This window comes from Mastigoproctus giganteus, chromosome 8 (assembly GCF_048544385.1).
Source record: "Mastigoproctus giganteus isolate SK-2022 chromosome 8, ASM4854438v1, whole genome shotgun sequence".
Taxonomy (NCBI): domain Eukaryota; kingdom Metazoa; phylum Arthropoda; class Arachnida; order Uropygi; family Thelyphonidae; genus Mastigoproctus; species Mastigoproctus giganteus.
Genome location: NC_143582.1, coordinates 5,737,313 through 5,752,630, shown reverse-complemented (window position 1 = coordinate 5,752,630; position 15,318 = coordinate 5,737,313). Strand labels below are relative to the sequence as shown.

Genomic DNA, 15,318 nt, shown 5'->3' with positions numbered 1-15,318 from the left:
TTACTGCAGATGGATTGTAAATGAATGCTTCTAATTACATTTTGGTGAGGTGTTTGTATTAGTAAGACCAAATGATGAGATGAAAAGAAACAGGATTTATTACATATATGATAATAAATCCCGAATATCCATACTGTTTACCATTTCCACAAGGTAATAGTAAACAGTATGGATTTCTTTTTTGAACCTGGCCAGTAGTCAACATGCTGGTTCATGTTGATTTATTGTTCCCGGCAGCCGTTTAAAATTGGATGATTGTGAATCTCTACATATAGGTAGAAGAAAGTTTTCAACTCATCCCACAAATGCTCAATTGGATTTAGATCTGGTGACTTGGGAGCCACTGCAATAGATAGGAATAATGTTTATGTTCCTGGAAGCGATTCTGACGTTGTAACGTTGTGGCATATTTTTGGAAGAATCCATTCGTAGATGGATACATTGCAACTATGATGGGATGCTCTTGGTTGGAAACAATTTAAAGGTAACATGTGGCATTCAGTTTTTGCTGCACTGGTATCAAGAAAGCAAACTGTGCACCACAAAAACATTCCCCACATCTTTAACAGCCGCCATAAATCTTCATTATTAACACCTATTAACTTCCCATCAGCGCGAAATATCAAGAGTTGGGATTCGACAGAGATTAGACAACTTTTTCAAATCTTCCATTGTTCAAATATTGGTGTTCCTCATCACACTTAATTCTGTCTTTTTTACGTGGGTTGCTTGGTTGGTTGTTATTAGATTGTAGGAGCATCGGTGACTAAGGCCATGTTGCTGTATATATTTTCTGTAAATTATGTGTGTTCCGAGGTCAATTTTCTGTCTGTTAGACTAAAACCCAGAGTTTTCGGGAGAAAAAACCATGCTACGCTCGCCCGAGACCGACTCATAAAACCACCCATAAAAATTCCTCCCGTTATTGAGGGGATTTGAACTCAGGTCTTTTCCACCCGATGTGGGGATGACAGTGATCTTACCAACTGTGCTACTCAAGAGAGTTTTGCGTGGGGGGGGGGGGGGCCTCCTGACCTGAATACAATATTCGAAATGCAGTCTAACCATCTTGCACGGAGGGATAATTATGTCCTTTCCTTCCAAATAATCTTATAAATCATGGACAGGGCCATACATTTCTATCCACATGTTTAAACAGCATGTAACAGTTTATGTTTAACTGAAATTTTCGTCCTGGACTGCTTTTATCTCCTCCCTCTAGCTTCTACAGGACTCCAGTTCCTCAAATGCATCCTTCCATTTAGAAGCATTAATTCTGTTTTAATAAAAGAGTTAAAATCCTTCCAGAAAACGTAGGATAATTGAAAACAGACAGAGTACAAAAGTACCATCCATGAAAAATAGTTCATTTACTATCAAAAAAATGATCCTGTTATTCCTAGTTCAAGGTCAGAGGTGAAACATGATTTGTTCGTCACCGAAGAGCATTTTGGTCGAATTTTAGAATGAATTGTGGATGAAACTCATCATATATAATGACCTTTCTTGGAAATAAATAGGAAATTATGTAGATAGCTAAAATTAGTCTGAGAACGAGGCCGTTACTGCAATATAGCTTATGCAAATGATATCTGATTTCGATATTCTGTAATTACTGCATCTCCAATTCGTGTATCGGTTTTAAAATTAATGACTATGCTAATGTACTCAGGTAATCGTATTGACGAAGAGTATGCCTGCATCCACTCTCTCTCTCTCTCTCTCTCTCTCTCTCTCTCTCTCTCTCTCTCTCTCTCTCTCTCTCTCTCTCTCTCTCTCTCTCACATGGTAAAATTCTTCCAAACCGTCTTGTACTTTACTTTTATTTTTACTTTTAATGAAATCTCACCTTACCTGTCTTCTGAACTTACGATTCTCATCTGTTTGCAGATTGATTAAATTAAGGGGAGATCACCACTGCCATCTGGCAGTTAATTGTGGTAGTAACGTCGAAAGAGGATCACGAGTCCCTGTAAAAATTCCACAAACTCAATGCCCCCTTTTCATCTGGGAAAGCAAATGAAATCTAAAAAACATAAAAACAGAGTGAAAGAAGTGAAAATTGGTGTTGTGATACTCGATGTACGCAGGATAGGATGTTCACATAGACAGATTGCGCAATACCGTGTCTGGCTCGTGACTGGTTTCACTTCTCTACCTACCCGCAGTAACAGGTGTAAGGCAGGGATGAGTTAGGTGGGCGTTCAAACAAATCACTTTCATATCTATTAACCTGGCCTACAATGAGACAATTTTCGTCCTTGGTTTTGACCTCAGCAAAAAAGCAAGGGTTTTCAAAGAGGGGGTAATGATAGCGCTTCACGCCTCGGGAATAAGCAAACATCGCCCTTTGAAACGACAACTCATCTGAAGAGGTTATCGTGGAACGTTAATATCGACTAGCCAGAAGGTTACAATTTATCCGTAAGTTGGGGTGAAGTGGCATATAAATTTTTTTCTGTTTGTTAAAAAAGTAGATTTTAATATTCAGTGGTTAATTTAATCTTAAATTCTGTTCCCAGTGATGATAATATTAATCAATTTACTACAAGATGAACACCATTCTTATTGCCGTAGAGAAATATAGAAATAGTTGACACGGAAGAATTCACAAAAGAGGAGTACACGGTGCAATTTTTTATAAAGAACATGTTAGCATCCCCAAGGGCACACAGTGAAATGGATTTCAAGGTTTTGAAGGGATCTGTTTCACACTCACCAATAGCAGCATGATTATATAAGTGGGGAGCGTGCAGTGAGTTGGCTTTCCATTAGCAACGCCTACCTAATACCTCATTGGGCTACCTTTTGCCTGTAATACAGCCCATATACATCTTGGGATTGAATCCACAAGGTACTGCAGGATGTCCCGTGGTAGTGCCACCCGATAATGCCAGCACATTGTCAGGTGAATGGTCGTAGCACCTTTTCCAATATCTGTCTCCTGTCCACACACTAGAGGTTAGAAACAAATTCTATGTAAGAATTTCAGCGAATATTGAAGCTTAACTTGAACAGCGTAATGACACTTCTTCAACATGTCCACCCGAAAGTATGAAGCAGAAATAAGGGAACTAGAAGAGCTAATGAAAGCTTTAGAGATGACCAGCCTGTCAACTTCGCCATCCAGAGGAGACGAACACCTGGATTTGGAGTACCATAATGCTGGTCAGGCGACTTTGGTTGACAGCACACAATTTTTGTCAGATAATTCGCAATTAAAGCTTAATTGAACGTTTACTACAGGTCAAATGAGGCAATGCGTAATGAGATAATGAGCCTCTCTCAAAACAGTGAAAAGGAATTTTATTCAAAATGGTGAGAGAATCCTTGAACTTCTGTTTCATTACCCATGAAACTGTAGTAGTTCTCCAGGAGGTACATAAGTGGCTTAACTTGGATTGAGTCAAAGGCCGCTTTCAGATCCAGAAAACCAGCATGTATAATATAGCCCTACTCCCAGGCTTGAACAGTTTTCAAATTTAGAGCCTGTATGCATGTTATCGGCGATCTTTGTGAGAGCGCGTAATGTGTATGCTGAGGTCTCTGGGAAAGGATCTGATTGGCAACCACTTTAAACACGCACTTCTCCAGGCATTTGAGAAAAGGGGAGGCGATTGAAACAGGCCTAGAGTCAGCAGTAGAGGTCGGATTCTGCACCTTTAGAATTGGGATGACTCTATAATTTAGCCAAACGTTTGGGACGACTCCCTGTTGTAAAATTCTGTTAAAGAACTTCGTCAGCTCATCGCTGATGAAGTAGGAGGCAACTTTAAGGCAAACGGTGGGAACAGAATCAATTCCCATTGATTTCTTATTGGACAGGACGTTGATGGCCTTGATTAGCTCCTATTCGCCAATCGTCACGTTCGTGAGATTAGTTATGTCGTAGTGGGTACTGTTCCAGGGCGAGTCCGCAGCTGCACTGTCTGTTTTGACGAACCCGGTTACATGATCGCACCATTCATCCAGGTCTAACGATTTTGCTGACCGGATGTGATTGGCCGACAAGGATCGCTGTCCACAAGCTATCCTCTTTTCCATGAACGAGTTGAGAGCCTGCTTCTTGGATTTCTGGAAACTGTATCTGGCTATTGAGTACGCTGAGTATGATCTTTCTGTGGGTGATCTCTTGAATTGGGCATGTAGTCGTTGTTTTTCTTTAAACTAGTGCATAAGATAAGGATGCTGGACCACCACGGCTTCGAGTGTGGGCAGATGACGCAGACTCTTGACATGGCCACTTTAGCAATGAAAGATAACCATTTCTGAAGCCAAAACGCAGCCTCCTCTATATCGATTTCACTGAGAGTTCGCCAGGGGTAGAGCGTAAAGAGATCCACTGCTGTTTCAATTTTCAGGTATTTTGGATCATATACAGCTTTCTTGATCTTTTCAATCGAGTTCGATTGGTTTGGTTGATTATAGCATTCTTTCAACAGGATGAGAGAAGCTTCGATTGGCCTGTGGTCGGAGGGAAATGCCGAATTAGAGCTGATTACAGCTTCAACACTCCCATGGCTGGAAAAGATTCTCTGTAATGTGGCCTCTCCGCGAGAGGGGGGAACGCAGATGCAATGCATGTTGAGACTCGACAGATCCGAAATTAACTGATCGAGGAGCTTTGATGCCGCTGGAAGGGGCAGGTTGAACTCTCCGAGAATTATTACTTTCTGGTTGCACTTGATAGAGGTCAGGAGCCAAGCAGTAAAATTAGTAATGCATTGGTCTGCAACGGGTGGGGGTAAGTAAACTGCACAAACTAGCAACTGTAGTCCATCGACTAGATAGCAGCCCAGTGCAGCCTCAAAATCGTTACCAGGGTATGCACAAGACTGATCAGAGGGAACTGTTGCCTTTGGCAGATTAAGACTCCTTTTCCTTTCTTATCTTTCCTGCTCGCCAGAATAGACTGATAACCGATGTTGGTGGTTAAAGGCGATATGTCCATGTCATCACGAAGCCAGGTTTCAATAAGGATAACAAAGTCGTAATCCGCACTTAGATGTATGTCAATCAGGGCACTGAGCTTGTTATTCAGGGTTCTGATGTTCTGAAGCATTTCACACGTTTATCGTTGACAGGCTTGATCTGGATTAAGTTTCTAGGGTTCCTTTCCCTGAGGATGGTGGCTGATTGGAGATGGATTCCTCTTGAGCAGGGTGTGGCACTAGGACCCATCCTACTTGTAATGTGCACTTGTATCTGGTTATCAGACTTGACGAGATGATTACAGGATTTAGTCAGCACGGTGGCTGCTCTTCTTTCATCAGGTTGAAAGGTACAGTCTGGTTTGCTGCCTAGCTATGCAGAGAGATGCACCCTGCCCACCCCTGGTTGCGATTCAAGTTCAAGTAATTGTTAACCTCCCCAATGAAGAAATAAAACAAAACGTCCAATTTTGAATAATGAGTTCAAATTGAGCAATCAGTATCGACTGTGTTAAGTCCAGACTGTACCTTTCAACCTTCTTTCATCAGGTTGAAAGGTACAGTCTGGTTTGCTGCCTAGCTATGCAGAGAGATGCACCCTGCCCACCCCTGGTTGCGATTCAAGTTCAAGTAATTGTTAACTTCCCCAATGAAGAAATAAAACAAAACGTCCAATTTTGAATAATGAGTTCAAATTGAGCAATCAGTATCGACTGTGTTAAAAACTGCATGTAGCTATAACAGCGCCTCCTTCTGTTATAAATTGTTATAAGTATGAAATAAAATAATTTTCAAAGAGTTGGATATACTGCTGTATCCATAAAAATTCATGGTCTTTTGGGAAAATCAAATGCTGGGAGTAAATTACGGTGGGGCTGTGTACTTCCAACAAAATAAATGTTTATTCCATAACCTCTTCGGTATTTTAAAGTGCAAACAGGAAACGTTTTCAGTACCCATCTTTATATTGCTCAAATAAAGGGACCCTAGAAACAGTTCTGCCGCTACTTTCCATTTGGTGATTCTCAACTGCGTTTATCTTCGTAGATTTTACGCCGGAGTTCGGCACGCGTGTATGCACATTTCTTGGGGGAACGGATCGTGTCGTGTACCCATCAGAATGTTATTTCTATTCCCAAGATAGGAAGTGGTCCATTAAAATGCTCTTTATTGTTGCGCCCAAATTCCTGAAAGACATAATATTTTTTTGATCCGAGAAAACATCTCTTTCCGTTTCCTGTTGCCTAGCAAGACACACGAGCGACCGTCAAGGACGCCTTATTGAACGCGCCGAGATATCGATTTCTACGGAAGACGGGATGAGGTCGTTCCCTCTGCTACAGAATCCATTGATTGGCATTACTTCACAGCATCCCTATTCTAGACCTTCGTGCTCGGTAGGTGTCTTGATCCGTTGCTACTGTGATCTCTAGCTCTTTAGATCGATACATATTGACAAATATAGGTAAAAGGACTTACCATCGCTGGTTCCAGTGGCAATGGGAGTACTTGGAGGAACCGAGTTGAAATAAAGAAGTACTTATGAGCCATCCACAAAAGAAATGCGGAAAATATCACCGAGATAAACTTTCTTGTGTTTCCCTCTAAGAAAATATGAGATTAGGGAACACCAGTCCCCATAAAGGGCTCTACTCTGATTCATAATTCATCACCCGAGATAAAACATATTGCAAATACCTGAGGAAATACCAAAACAAGCGACAAACAAATCACTATTAAGGAAGACATTGAACATTTTGTTGAATTGACTTCCTTTTTTTGGACTTTTTATTTTTAGTGGATTGAGCTTACTTTTCAATAGGCTGACCAAACACATAAATAACTCCCTGCTACAAGTTTTGGTCCTCCATGCAAATCTCCGCTATGACACCCAAACATTAATCGAAGCCTTCTGATAGAAATCGTCAAGAAACCACTACTAAAAGATGTAGCGGGGCCCAAACAGGTTCCCTTTGTTTCTAATAAAAATCTGTAGTACATATACTATTGATCGCTTGGCCTACACTTTCAACAAAATCCTGGAAAGTAGAAAGATCCCAAGAATCTGGAACACATATTTTGTACGCCCGGTCCTTAAATGCAGAGATCTGAAATGGCCACAGGGCTTCTGACCTAAGGTTGCTTAAGATTTTTGAAAAAAGCAGTTCAGCCCTTCATTGCAGATCACAGTTTCAACCACAGGCCCCCGTATCTCCACAATTAACGGGAGATCTATCAATAGCAACCTGATGAACACCTTTATAAGAATCCAGGAGGTCCTTAAAGACAGGATACAACTTGATGTAATTTTCTTTGATGTAAAAGCAGCCTATGACAAAATTGATCTAACTGTTCTAATCTCCATCTCAATAATTCCATATTAAAGGCAATACTCTCAGTATAATTAAAATGAATCCTGGAGTCTAGACAACTCATCATTACACAACAGAGCTATTGAAGAGCTTAAGTTACTAATAGGAGGGTCCCAAAAGGAGTCAGTCCTATCCTCACCCTATTCGCTGCAGCTCTTGAGCCTTCCCTGGCATCCCAAACTGACTTCTAGTCATACGCTGATGACCTGAAACTTTATATCACATCATCTGACCAAAATCAGGCAAATAAAAAATTCAACAGCTTGAACAATATCTGACCTCAATCGGATTACAGATAAACCAAGCAAAGACAGCTCAAATGTTTTTCACCTGGAAGAAGTTACGCAATGGTATCAATATTAACATCAAAGGATCAACCATTCAAAAAATGTAAACGCACAAGGATCTGGGGTTAGCATTGGATGAGGGAGCTGACATTGCAGGCTCACCTGAATACAAAAATAAAAATGTATTCTGCTATGTGGGCAATCCGCCAAGAACTAACAGGGATTCACAATGCTGAATCTGAATTGGTCAGGAAATACGCCCTCCTTTGTCTCTAACCCGTATCTCTTTATGCAGCAAAATTTATGGTCCTCTACCCTTGTAGCACGTTTCAACAAGTTCCTTAGCCTGGAATATTGACTCTTGAAATGTCTCAATCGGCGGACTGGCAACCAGTACACTATTTCTAAGGCCTAACCCTACATCAATTTCGAAGTCATCCCATGGAAACAACAGATTGTAGCAGCTAATTTATTCAAGACTAATCACAAGATACCTCGATGCTCCTAGTATCACGGTGCATCAAGACCTAATAAAAACTCCCCGAGTTGCTGAAAGAAGCCAAGTAGACCCTAGGCTCCCAGAAACAGCTTCAACAACCCCAAAGTGTTGAGACGCATGTTTCAACACTTTGGGGTTGTTGATAAAAAACGAGATGCCAATGCATCTAGCATGGTAGCTAGACCTGCCCAAAATCGACACGTTACTCGAGGAGATGTACTCATGGAAAGGCCAATGATTACAGTTAAGTGCAGTAATGGACAATGACAAAAAACATCACAAGGAGAATTGTGTTTTTGGACGAATCCATGATAATCTTAGGAGCATCATCTATCAAACGTTAAGCTCTTTGGTTACATGAAAATCCTCATCAACTAGATGAACATCTCCAAGATACAAGAATTATAACAGAGTGAAATAATCAGCAAAATTTTACAGAGAAACTTTAATAATGAGTCCTCTTGTCCGTCTGTCTGTTCACGTGTACCATATGGGCTTGCAAGTGTTCTTATTCAGTTTGCTGGACGAAAAACCCGAGATTCCGGGAGAAAAATCAGTCAACTGTCGCCTGGACTGACTAACTCAGCCATTTCCACTGGTGTAAGAGAATTGCGATTATATTCACCTACTACACCCGAGTGTATTCTGCGCTATACCCGAATTGAAAAATGTTAGACGTGCCTAATAAAGTGACTACTCAGTGTATTTGTTATTTGATTCAGCAACTAGGAAGAAATCTTCAAGAGCTTAATCAACCACAGTCTCTCGTTTTGTTTTTCTTTTGATGAAATAAGGCATTGGAAATGACTGAAGGGCTTCTTGAAACTTAAGAATTTTTAATCTCTCAGTGCCTCTTGGGTTTCTTGAGAGAAAGAATGATTCATTAGATAAATTTTTCTTCCGCAGACAATAAGAAGACAGTTCTCTTCTCCAAGTTAAAGCGAGTACCAAATTCGCATTGTCTTAAATAAGAAACTAATCTGTTAAGGACCGGTAGATCAAACTCCACAGTGGACATAGATGACTCCAAATATAAAGAATTTTCAGAAACAAGAAGTTAAATAATACCATAGAAATGATAAGATTTATTTCATTTTAAGGTACCATCACCCAAGAACAAGTTATGCAAAGGAACACGTTCTAACATGTTCAGATTTGTTCAGTCTTGATAATCCTTGACCTTTTTTGGTTTTCCTTAACAATTACTAAGTGAATTTATTACACAAGTAATAAATGGCTTGAGGACACGAGCCTCAAGAAGTTGGATTGGCCAGCTCGGAGACCTGAACTCAATCGTGTAGAGAACCTCTAGGATGAATTATATGAGGTGCGGGTGATAAAATATTGCCTCTTGAAGCCGAATGGTGGAAAACATTGAGGAGATTTACAAAAAACTATTTAAGATCTTCCAGAGATTCTGGTTGAAACCTTTTAAAGATCTTAACTTGCAGATTGTATCATTGGAAGACTTATTAAGAACAAATGGACACCTCACTCAATATACAATATTCTCCAAATGTATAAGGACTCCAGCGTTTTTATGCATTCGCTGACTCCATAATATCTTTTGTTTTGGGGGCTCCTGAGTTTTCACTTTGTTCTAAGGCTGCCAACCCGTGCTTTGTCGTGCGTGTCCATATTAATGTTTAATGTTACGAAATATTTCAGTTTCCCCCATTTCCCCTAAGTGAAGTCCAACTGTTCATGTTTAGCTGCCACCTTCTGTCACGCTATACTCTCTTCAGGTTATCGGTTCTTACATAATGACCACTGGGAAGTTTATTTTCAGACCAATATTCTGTTATTAGTATGAGCACGCAATTCTCTCAGGGCCGTGCTCAACTTCTGGGGGTTGAATAGCTACTGATGGTTTCATTAAAAGAAGATTATTTCTCATTCTTATTCAAGGCCAGTAATAATAATCATTGCTTTGAATTATCTAACAGAACGATCATGATTATCGGGATGGTAAGGATCAGTCATACCCTCCCTTAATAATTCAGGGTTCGGGTAGATATTTACTTTGTCAAAGCCAAGGAACACACCCACCATAAATGATTCAAAACTCTTTTATTAGATTTTGACAAGACCTCAGTGAGATATGAGTTTATGAGGAAACAAGAGATGGTGGATCGATAAACCAAATGTGATCTCCTTCGGCAACAGTCCAACCTAATATTGACGCAAGCCCAGTGAGATTTATGGAAGGTGGAAACTATAAGTGGTAGCCCTCTTGCCTAGAGCATCCCAGGCAAGCCCTGGACTGATGGGTTGAAATTAGGGAAAATCTGGCCCTACTAGACATTGAATACAAGTTTCTTATTTTTGGACAGAGAGTATATTATTTCAGCTGGAGAACATTCGTGTCAATATTTGCATGTTGTATTGGTTCGTGCGAGACTCCTCCTAGGCAACCCTAGGAACGCGTGACAGTTAGTGTCACGTGACGCAAAGAGATTTTTTGCTGCATAATGATGGTATAGTACTATTCGAATTGCTTATTTCTATGTGCATACGTTAGTCCAAGTGACCCATTTGAATATTTTAATCATTAAAAATGGCATTAACAAGAAAAAGGTTGCCGACCCTGGTCTATACATTACAATCCAAAAAGGAATTCGATCATCACTCACCGTTTTCAAAGTCCATTGGACCTTTCGGAATGAACAATTTATATATAAGGAATGTATGGCATAAGCCATACATTCTAGATGCTCGGTTCATGTACCATACAGCTAAGCTGACTGAATCCGAGACTTCCACAACAACGAATTGATAGATGTTCAAACCATCCACTTTCGCAACAACAGATGGAAATTTTTTAAAACTACCATTTCCACAACAACAGACAAGAGTGGAACTCAGGTCTTTTCCACCCGGTGTGGGGAGGACGAAAAGTGCTACCCACGACGGCCCCACAATGGCCAAAGGGGCACCAACGCGCTGTTGAAGTGAGTGACATTGATAATGTCCAATGGAAAACCGATGTATGTTCGAATACTTTTTGGAGGGCGCTGCCATTTGTGACACTTTTATTTATAAAATTCAGCGCGCGCTTAGTTATTGCCATTTTTAAATGCGTTACCATGGCAACGACCATTGGTCAGTCGACCAACTAACGAATCTTTCGCTTTTAACTCAATCGAGGTCATCAGGGTCTATTTTTAGAATATGTCATAATTGAGAAAGATGTTCCAGTTGGAGTGAACCAACTCATTGTTCTGTTGGTCTTCGACAGGTCCTCCACTTCGAAAGAGCGATGCTGAGGTCAAGATTCTGTTAACAATTTCTAAGGACCGGAGCCACCCCAGCGCAGGTAATCAGTTTTCTCTTTGGGGCAATTAGTTAATTTCTAACTCGGTTTCGGGCTTGTGGGTAGGTGGGTTGGGCTTCTCGGGGATCAAATGACGCCTCGTGTCGGATGTTACAGAAATATTCCGAGGCGTCTCACTTGAGGGTAATTACGGGGAACCAATCCGTAAGTTGTTGGTGGCGGTGCGTAATGAATGGACGTTCGGTTCGCTGCGGCGTACGATTATTCGGTTGGCAAATTGCGTTTTAATTTCGATTAGCGGAATTTCCACTACGGCGTTTATTAACGGATGCGGAGCGGACAGAAAATGTCTACTGCGTCTCTCCGGAGGATAATTGAGCGGCATCCACGACGGAGAAGGAGAAATGTTTCTCAATTCCCGCTTCTAATTAAGAACAACGAACTGCGTCACGTGAGCAAACCGCGCGAGATCAATGAGCGTGACGTAAGCGCGAACACTTTGGTCAGCGCGAGTGAGGGCCGCTAAACGCTCGTTGAGGACGAGCTAATTGCGGACGTGGCCGTGGTGAACACCCTCCAAGCACCAATTTCTCTCGAGACCCAAGCCACCCGCTTATCCTCGCAAAGTTTCTTAATCTTCTTAATCCTCTTAATCTTCTTAATGCGCTTTGATTTTCATAACTGCGGCCGACTCAAATCGTGCGGTCGCCTGCCGCAAATAGTCGCGATCACTGCGGAAACGGCACAATCCGCGCTTAACAGAGGCAGACGACACAAAAATATTTACCAAACGAATCACAATCTTTCTCTCTCTCCCCCATTTTGCCATCCTCACTGCTTTGGTCTTTCTCTCTCACTCTCTCTCTCTCTCCCTTTTCGTTCTGTTTCTCTCTCATTCTCTCTCGATTTCCTTCCTCTCTCTCTCTCTCTCTCTCTCTCTCTCTCTCTCTCTCTCTCTCTCTCTCTCTCGATCTCTCTCTCTCTCTTTTTCCCCCCATTTTCTCTTCCTCTGTCTTTCTGCTTCTATCTTTTTCTTTTCCCTTCTCACTTTCTTTCGTTCTCTATTTTTTTGTTTTTCTCCTTCTCTCTCTCTCTCTCTCTCTCTCTCTCTCTCTCTCTCTCTCTCTCTCTCTCTCTCTCTCTCTCTCCCTCTATCTTTCTTTATATCTATCTCTCGCATTATGTCCCTATCTATCTGTGCCCCTCTCTCTTTCTCTCTCTTCCTGTCTCCCTCAGATTCTCTGTTTTTCTCTTCTAATCCTTTTTTTCGTTTCCTGTGTTTTTTCTCTTTATTTCCCTCTTCTCTCTCTCTTTCTCTCTCTTTGTCTTTCACTTTTTCTCGTGATATCTCACCTTTCTCCTTTTCCCTTTTTTCAGTCTTCTCTCTTTTTTCTTCTCGCTCACTCTCCTGTCTCTCTCCTTTCTCTCTTCCGCGCTCTCTCCTTCTATCTGTTCTCTCACCCTTTCTGTTTCCTACTCTGTTCGTCTTTCTCTCTTTTTCTCTTTGTCTTTAAATCTTTTCTCGCGTTGTGTGACTTTTCTCTCTCTCTCTCTCTCTGTTTCTGTTTCTTACTCTGTACTTTCGTCTCTCTCTCTCCTTAGCTGTCTTTCTGCCTGCTCACTTTGTCTTTCAGTCTTTTTTTCTCTCTCATTGTCTAACCTTTTCTGTTTCTCTCCCTTTCTTTCTGTCTCTCTCTTTCTTTCTCTCTCTCTCTGTTTAATTGTCTTTCTTTCTCTCTCTCTCTCTCTCTCTCTCTCTCTCTCTCTCTCTCTCTCTCTCTCTCTCCGGTTCCCTCTCTTTCTTTCTCTTTCTCTTTTTCTTTTTTCTTTCACTCTCTCTCTCTCTCTCTCTCTCTCTCTCTCTGTTTTTCTCTCATTTTGCTTCTTTCTCTTTCTCTCCATTCTATGTCTCTCTTTCTCTCTATCTATGTCTGTCTTTCTTTTTCTCTCTCTCCCTCTCTCTCTTTCTCTCTTTTTTGCTTCCCTCTATCTCTGTTTTGCTTCTCTTTCTCTCTGCTTCTATCTATCGGGCTCGTTTTCTCTTTGTATGTTCCTCTTCTCTTGGTGTCTGTCTCTCTGTCTTTCCTCCACCTTCCCTCTCATTGTCTCCATCTCTTCTGGCCTACCTCCTTCTGTCTGCTCAAAGCAGCAATAGAAATAAACCTGTGCGTCTGCATTTTGTAAGAAACTCATCTTTTCATCGACACCCCCTCAGCGCCACCTCGGTCACCTGGATCTCTACCAAACGGAAGATAGATTTTCGTCTGAAAATCGAAACTAGTATGGCTGCATTCAAATAAAAATAAATGCGGGTCCCCGCGAGTCCCTGCACCTTAAACTCCCCCAAAGGGGCCATCATTAGCTCTATCGTTTGCATGTTCGAGAAACATCGGAGTCGATGTCCGGACGCATTCGTGTCAACCTCATTACGATCTTATTTAGTGGTTGTCATAGTGATGAATGCGCGTGGTGATCGATCGAGGCTGTCATAATCGATGTTGTCCGTATCCATCTCGGCGTTCCTCGCCGGCAGAAACACCCCCAAAACCGAAACAATTTGCACCCGAAAAATTTGCAGCAGATCAGCGCGGATTGGAACTGCTGCCGACTCGGACGCTAATAAATTACTGTCGGCTGTGTGGCGTGCGCCGTAAAGTAGCCGTCTTGTTCGGAGGCAGCGATGCGCAGCCGAACTCTGATGAGAAAAATGATCCCCCGAAAAGAGTGGTTGTCGTGACGCATCTCCTTCTAATCCTCCCCTAATGGAAGGAGCAGTTTTAAATTGTTGTCAGGGAAATCCTAAAACTGCATTTGTTACATAAATTGCTTCGATATTTCGAGTGCTTTGTTTAACGGTGCAGTCTCATTACTATTCCTATTAGCTCCGGCCCTTTTCTTTATATGATCATTTCAGATGTTCATTTGTTTTGTTCGTATTGTTCACCGGGAGATGTTTATCGGCTGAGTTTCCTGCTGGTGGTGTGTATCGTTTGAATTCCTCGATCTTTATTTTTCTTTAACCATATCCGTCTGTCCGTTAGCATGTAATAACTCGACTCAATGGATGCAATTTTATAAAATATTTGGCTAGTGTGTTAAAATTTGTGGAGCCATCCCAAATTTCAGTAAAATCAGACCAACAGAAAAAAAAATATCGTTTTTCTGTCAGTCCGTCCACATGTAGTAATTCGACTCTCAGTGTGACTGCATTTTGGTGTAATTTTATATTTAACTCTCTTAGGCATGTAAGAACGCATGTAAGAACTCTCAGAGGATGGATTTTTATGAAACTTTAACTTTTGCTCTATTTCTCAAGGTTTCCCCAATTTCCCAAAAATCAGACGATTAGAAATCCAGCAATTATAATTTCTTTTATTTTCTCATACCAAAGCTTCTATTGTCTTTATCATGTCCATCTGTCCGTCCGCGTGTAATAATTAGACTCTTAATGGATGGATTGTGTTATCAGAGACATTAAATGCGTGTTATATTTTAATTTTTACCAAAATTCAGGAATAAATATGTAAAGTGCATTACGAAAGCGTTGGCAGTACTAAGATTGTTAATATTAATTAAATCACAAATATGCATATCACGAGTTGTATTACTAACTTATTATTACTTAATAAGTTAGTCATTAATTGACACGATAATTAGTTATTTACTTTTCGCTTCTATCAATCACAGAAAAAGAAAAAAAAGCGACTAATTTAAGAAATAAAAATGTAACGCGCGTGAAATGTAGAAGTAAGTTCAGGATGTGTGGTGGCACCAAAAAGTGGACTTTTATAATCACGTGATCAGTGTCCTTTTGCTGTGGGTGATTGATAGAAGAGAACAAAAGTGTTGCGGGGCTGCTGAGTAGTTAGAGTGGGGGGGCATGATCGAACGCCTGGCCGTTTATAGCGTATCCCTGATTAATTAGCTCCCTTAATTAATTTTGCGTACTTATTAC

General features: G+C 41.0%; 1 protein-coding gene across 4 annotated transcripts in view; it reads left to right on the top strand.

The window, feature by feature from the left end:
• The window catches only part of LOC150081221 (protein still life, isoform SIF type 1-like), a 496,225-nt gene that overhangs the window by 106,121 nt on the left and 374,786 nt on the right, over window positions 1–15,318 (top strand). For 2 of the 4 annotated variants that reach the window (XM_090379425.1, XM_090379421.1), the window contains exon 2: window positions 11,328–11,405. The exons of the other annotated variants lie outside the window; for them this stretch is intronic. The gene's annotated coding sequence lies outside the window, so the exon portion shown is untranslated. The remainder of the gene's footprint in view (window positions 1–11,327; window positions 11,406–15,318) is intronic. 4 annotated transcript variants of the gene reach the window in all.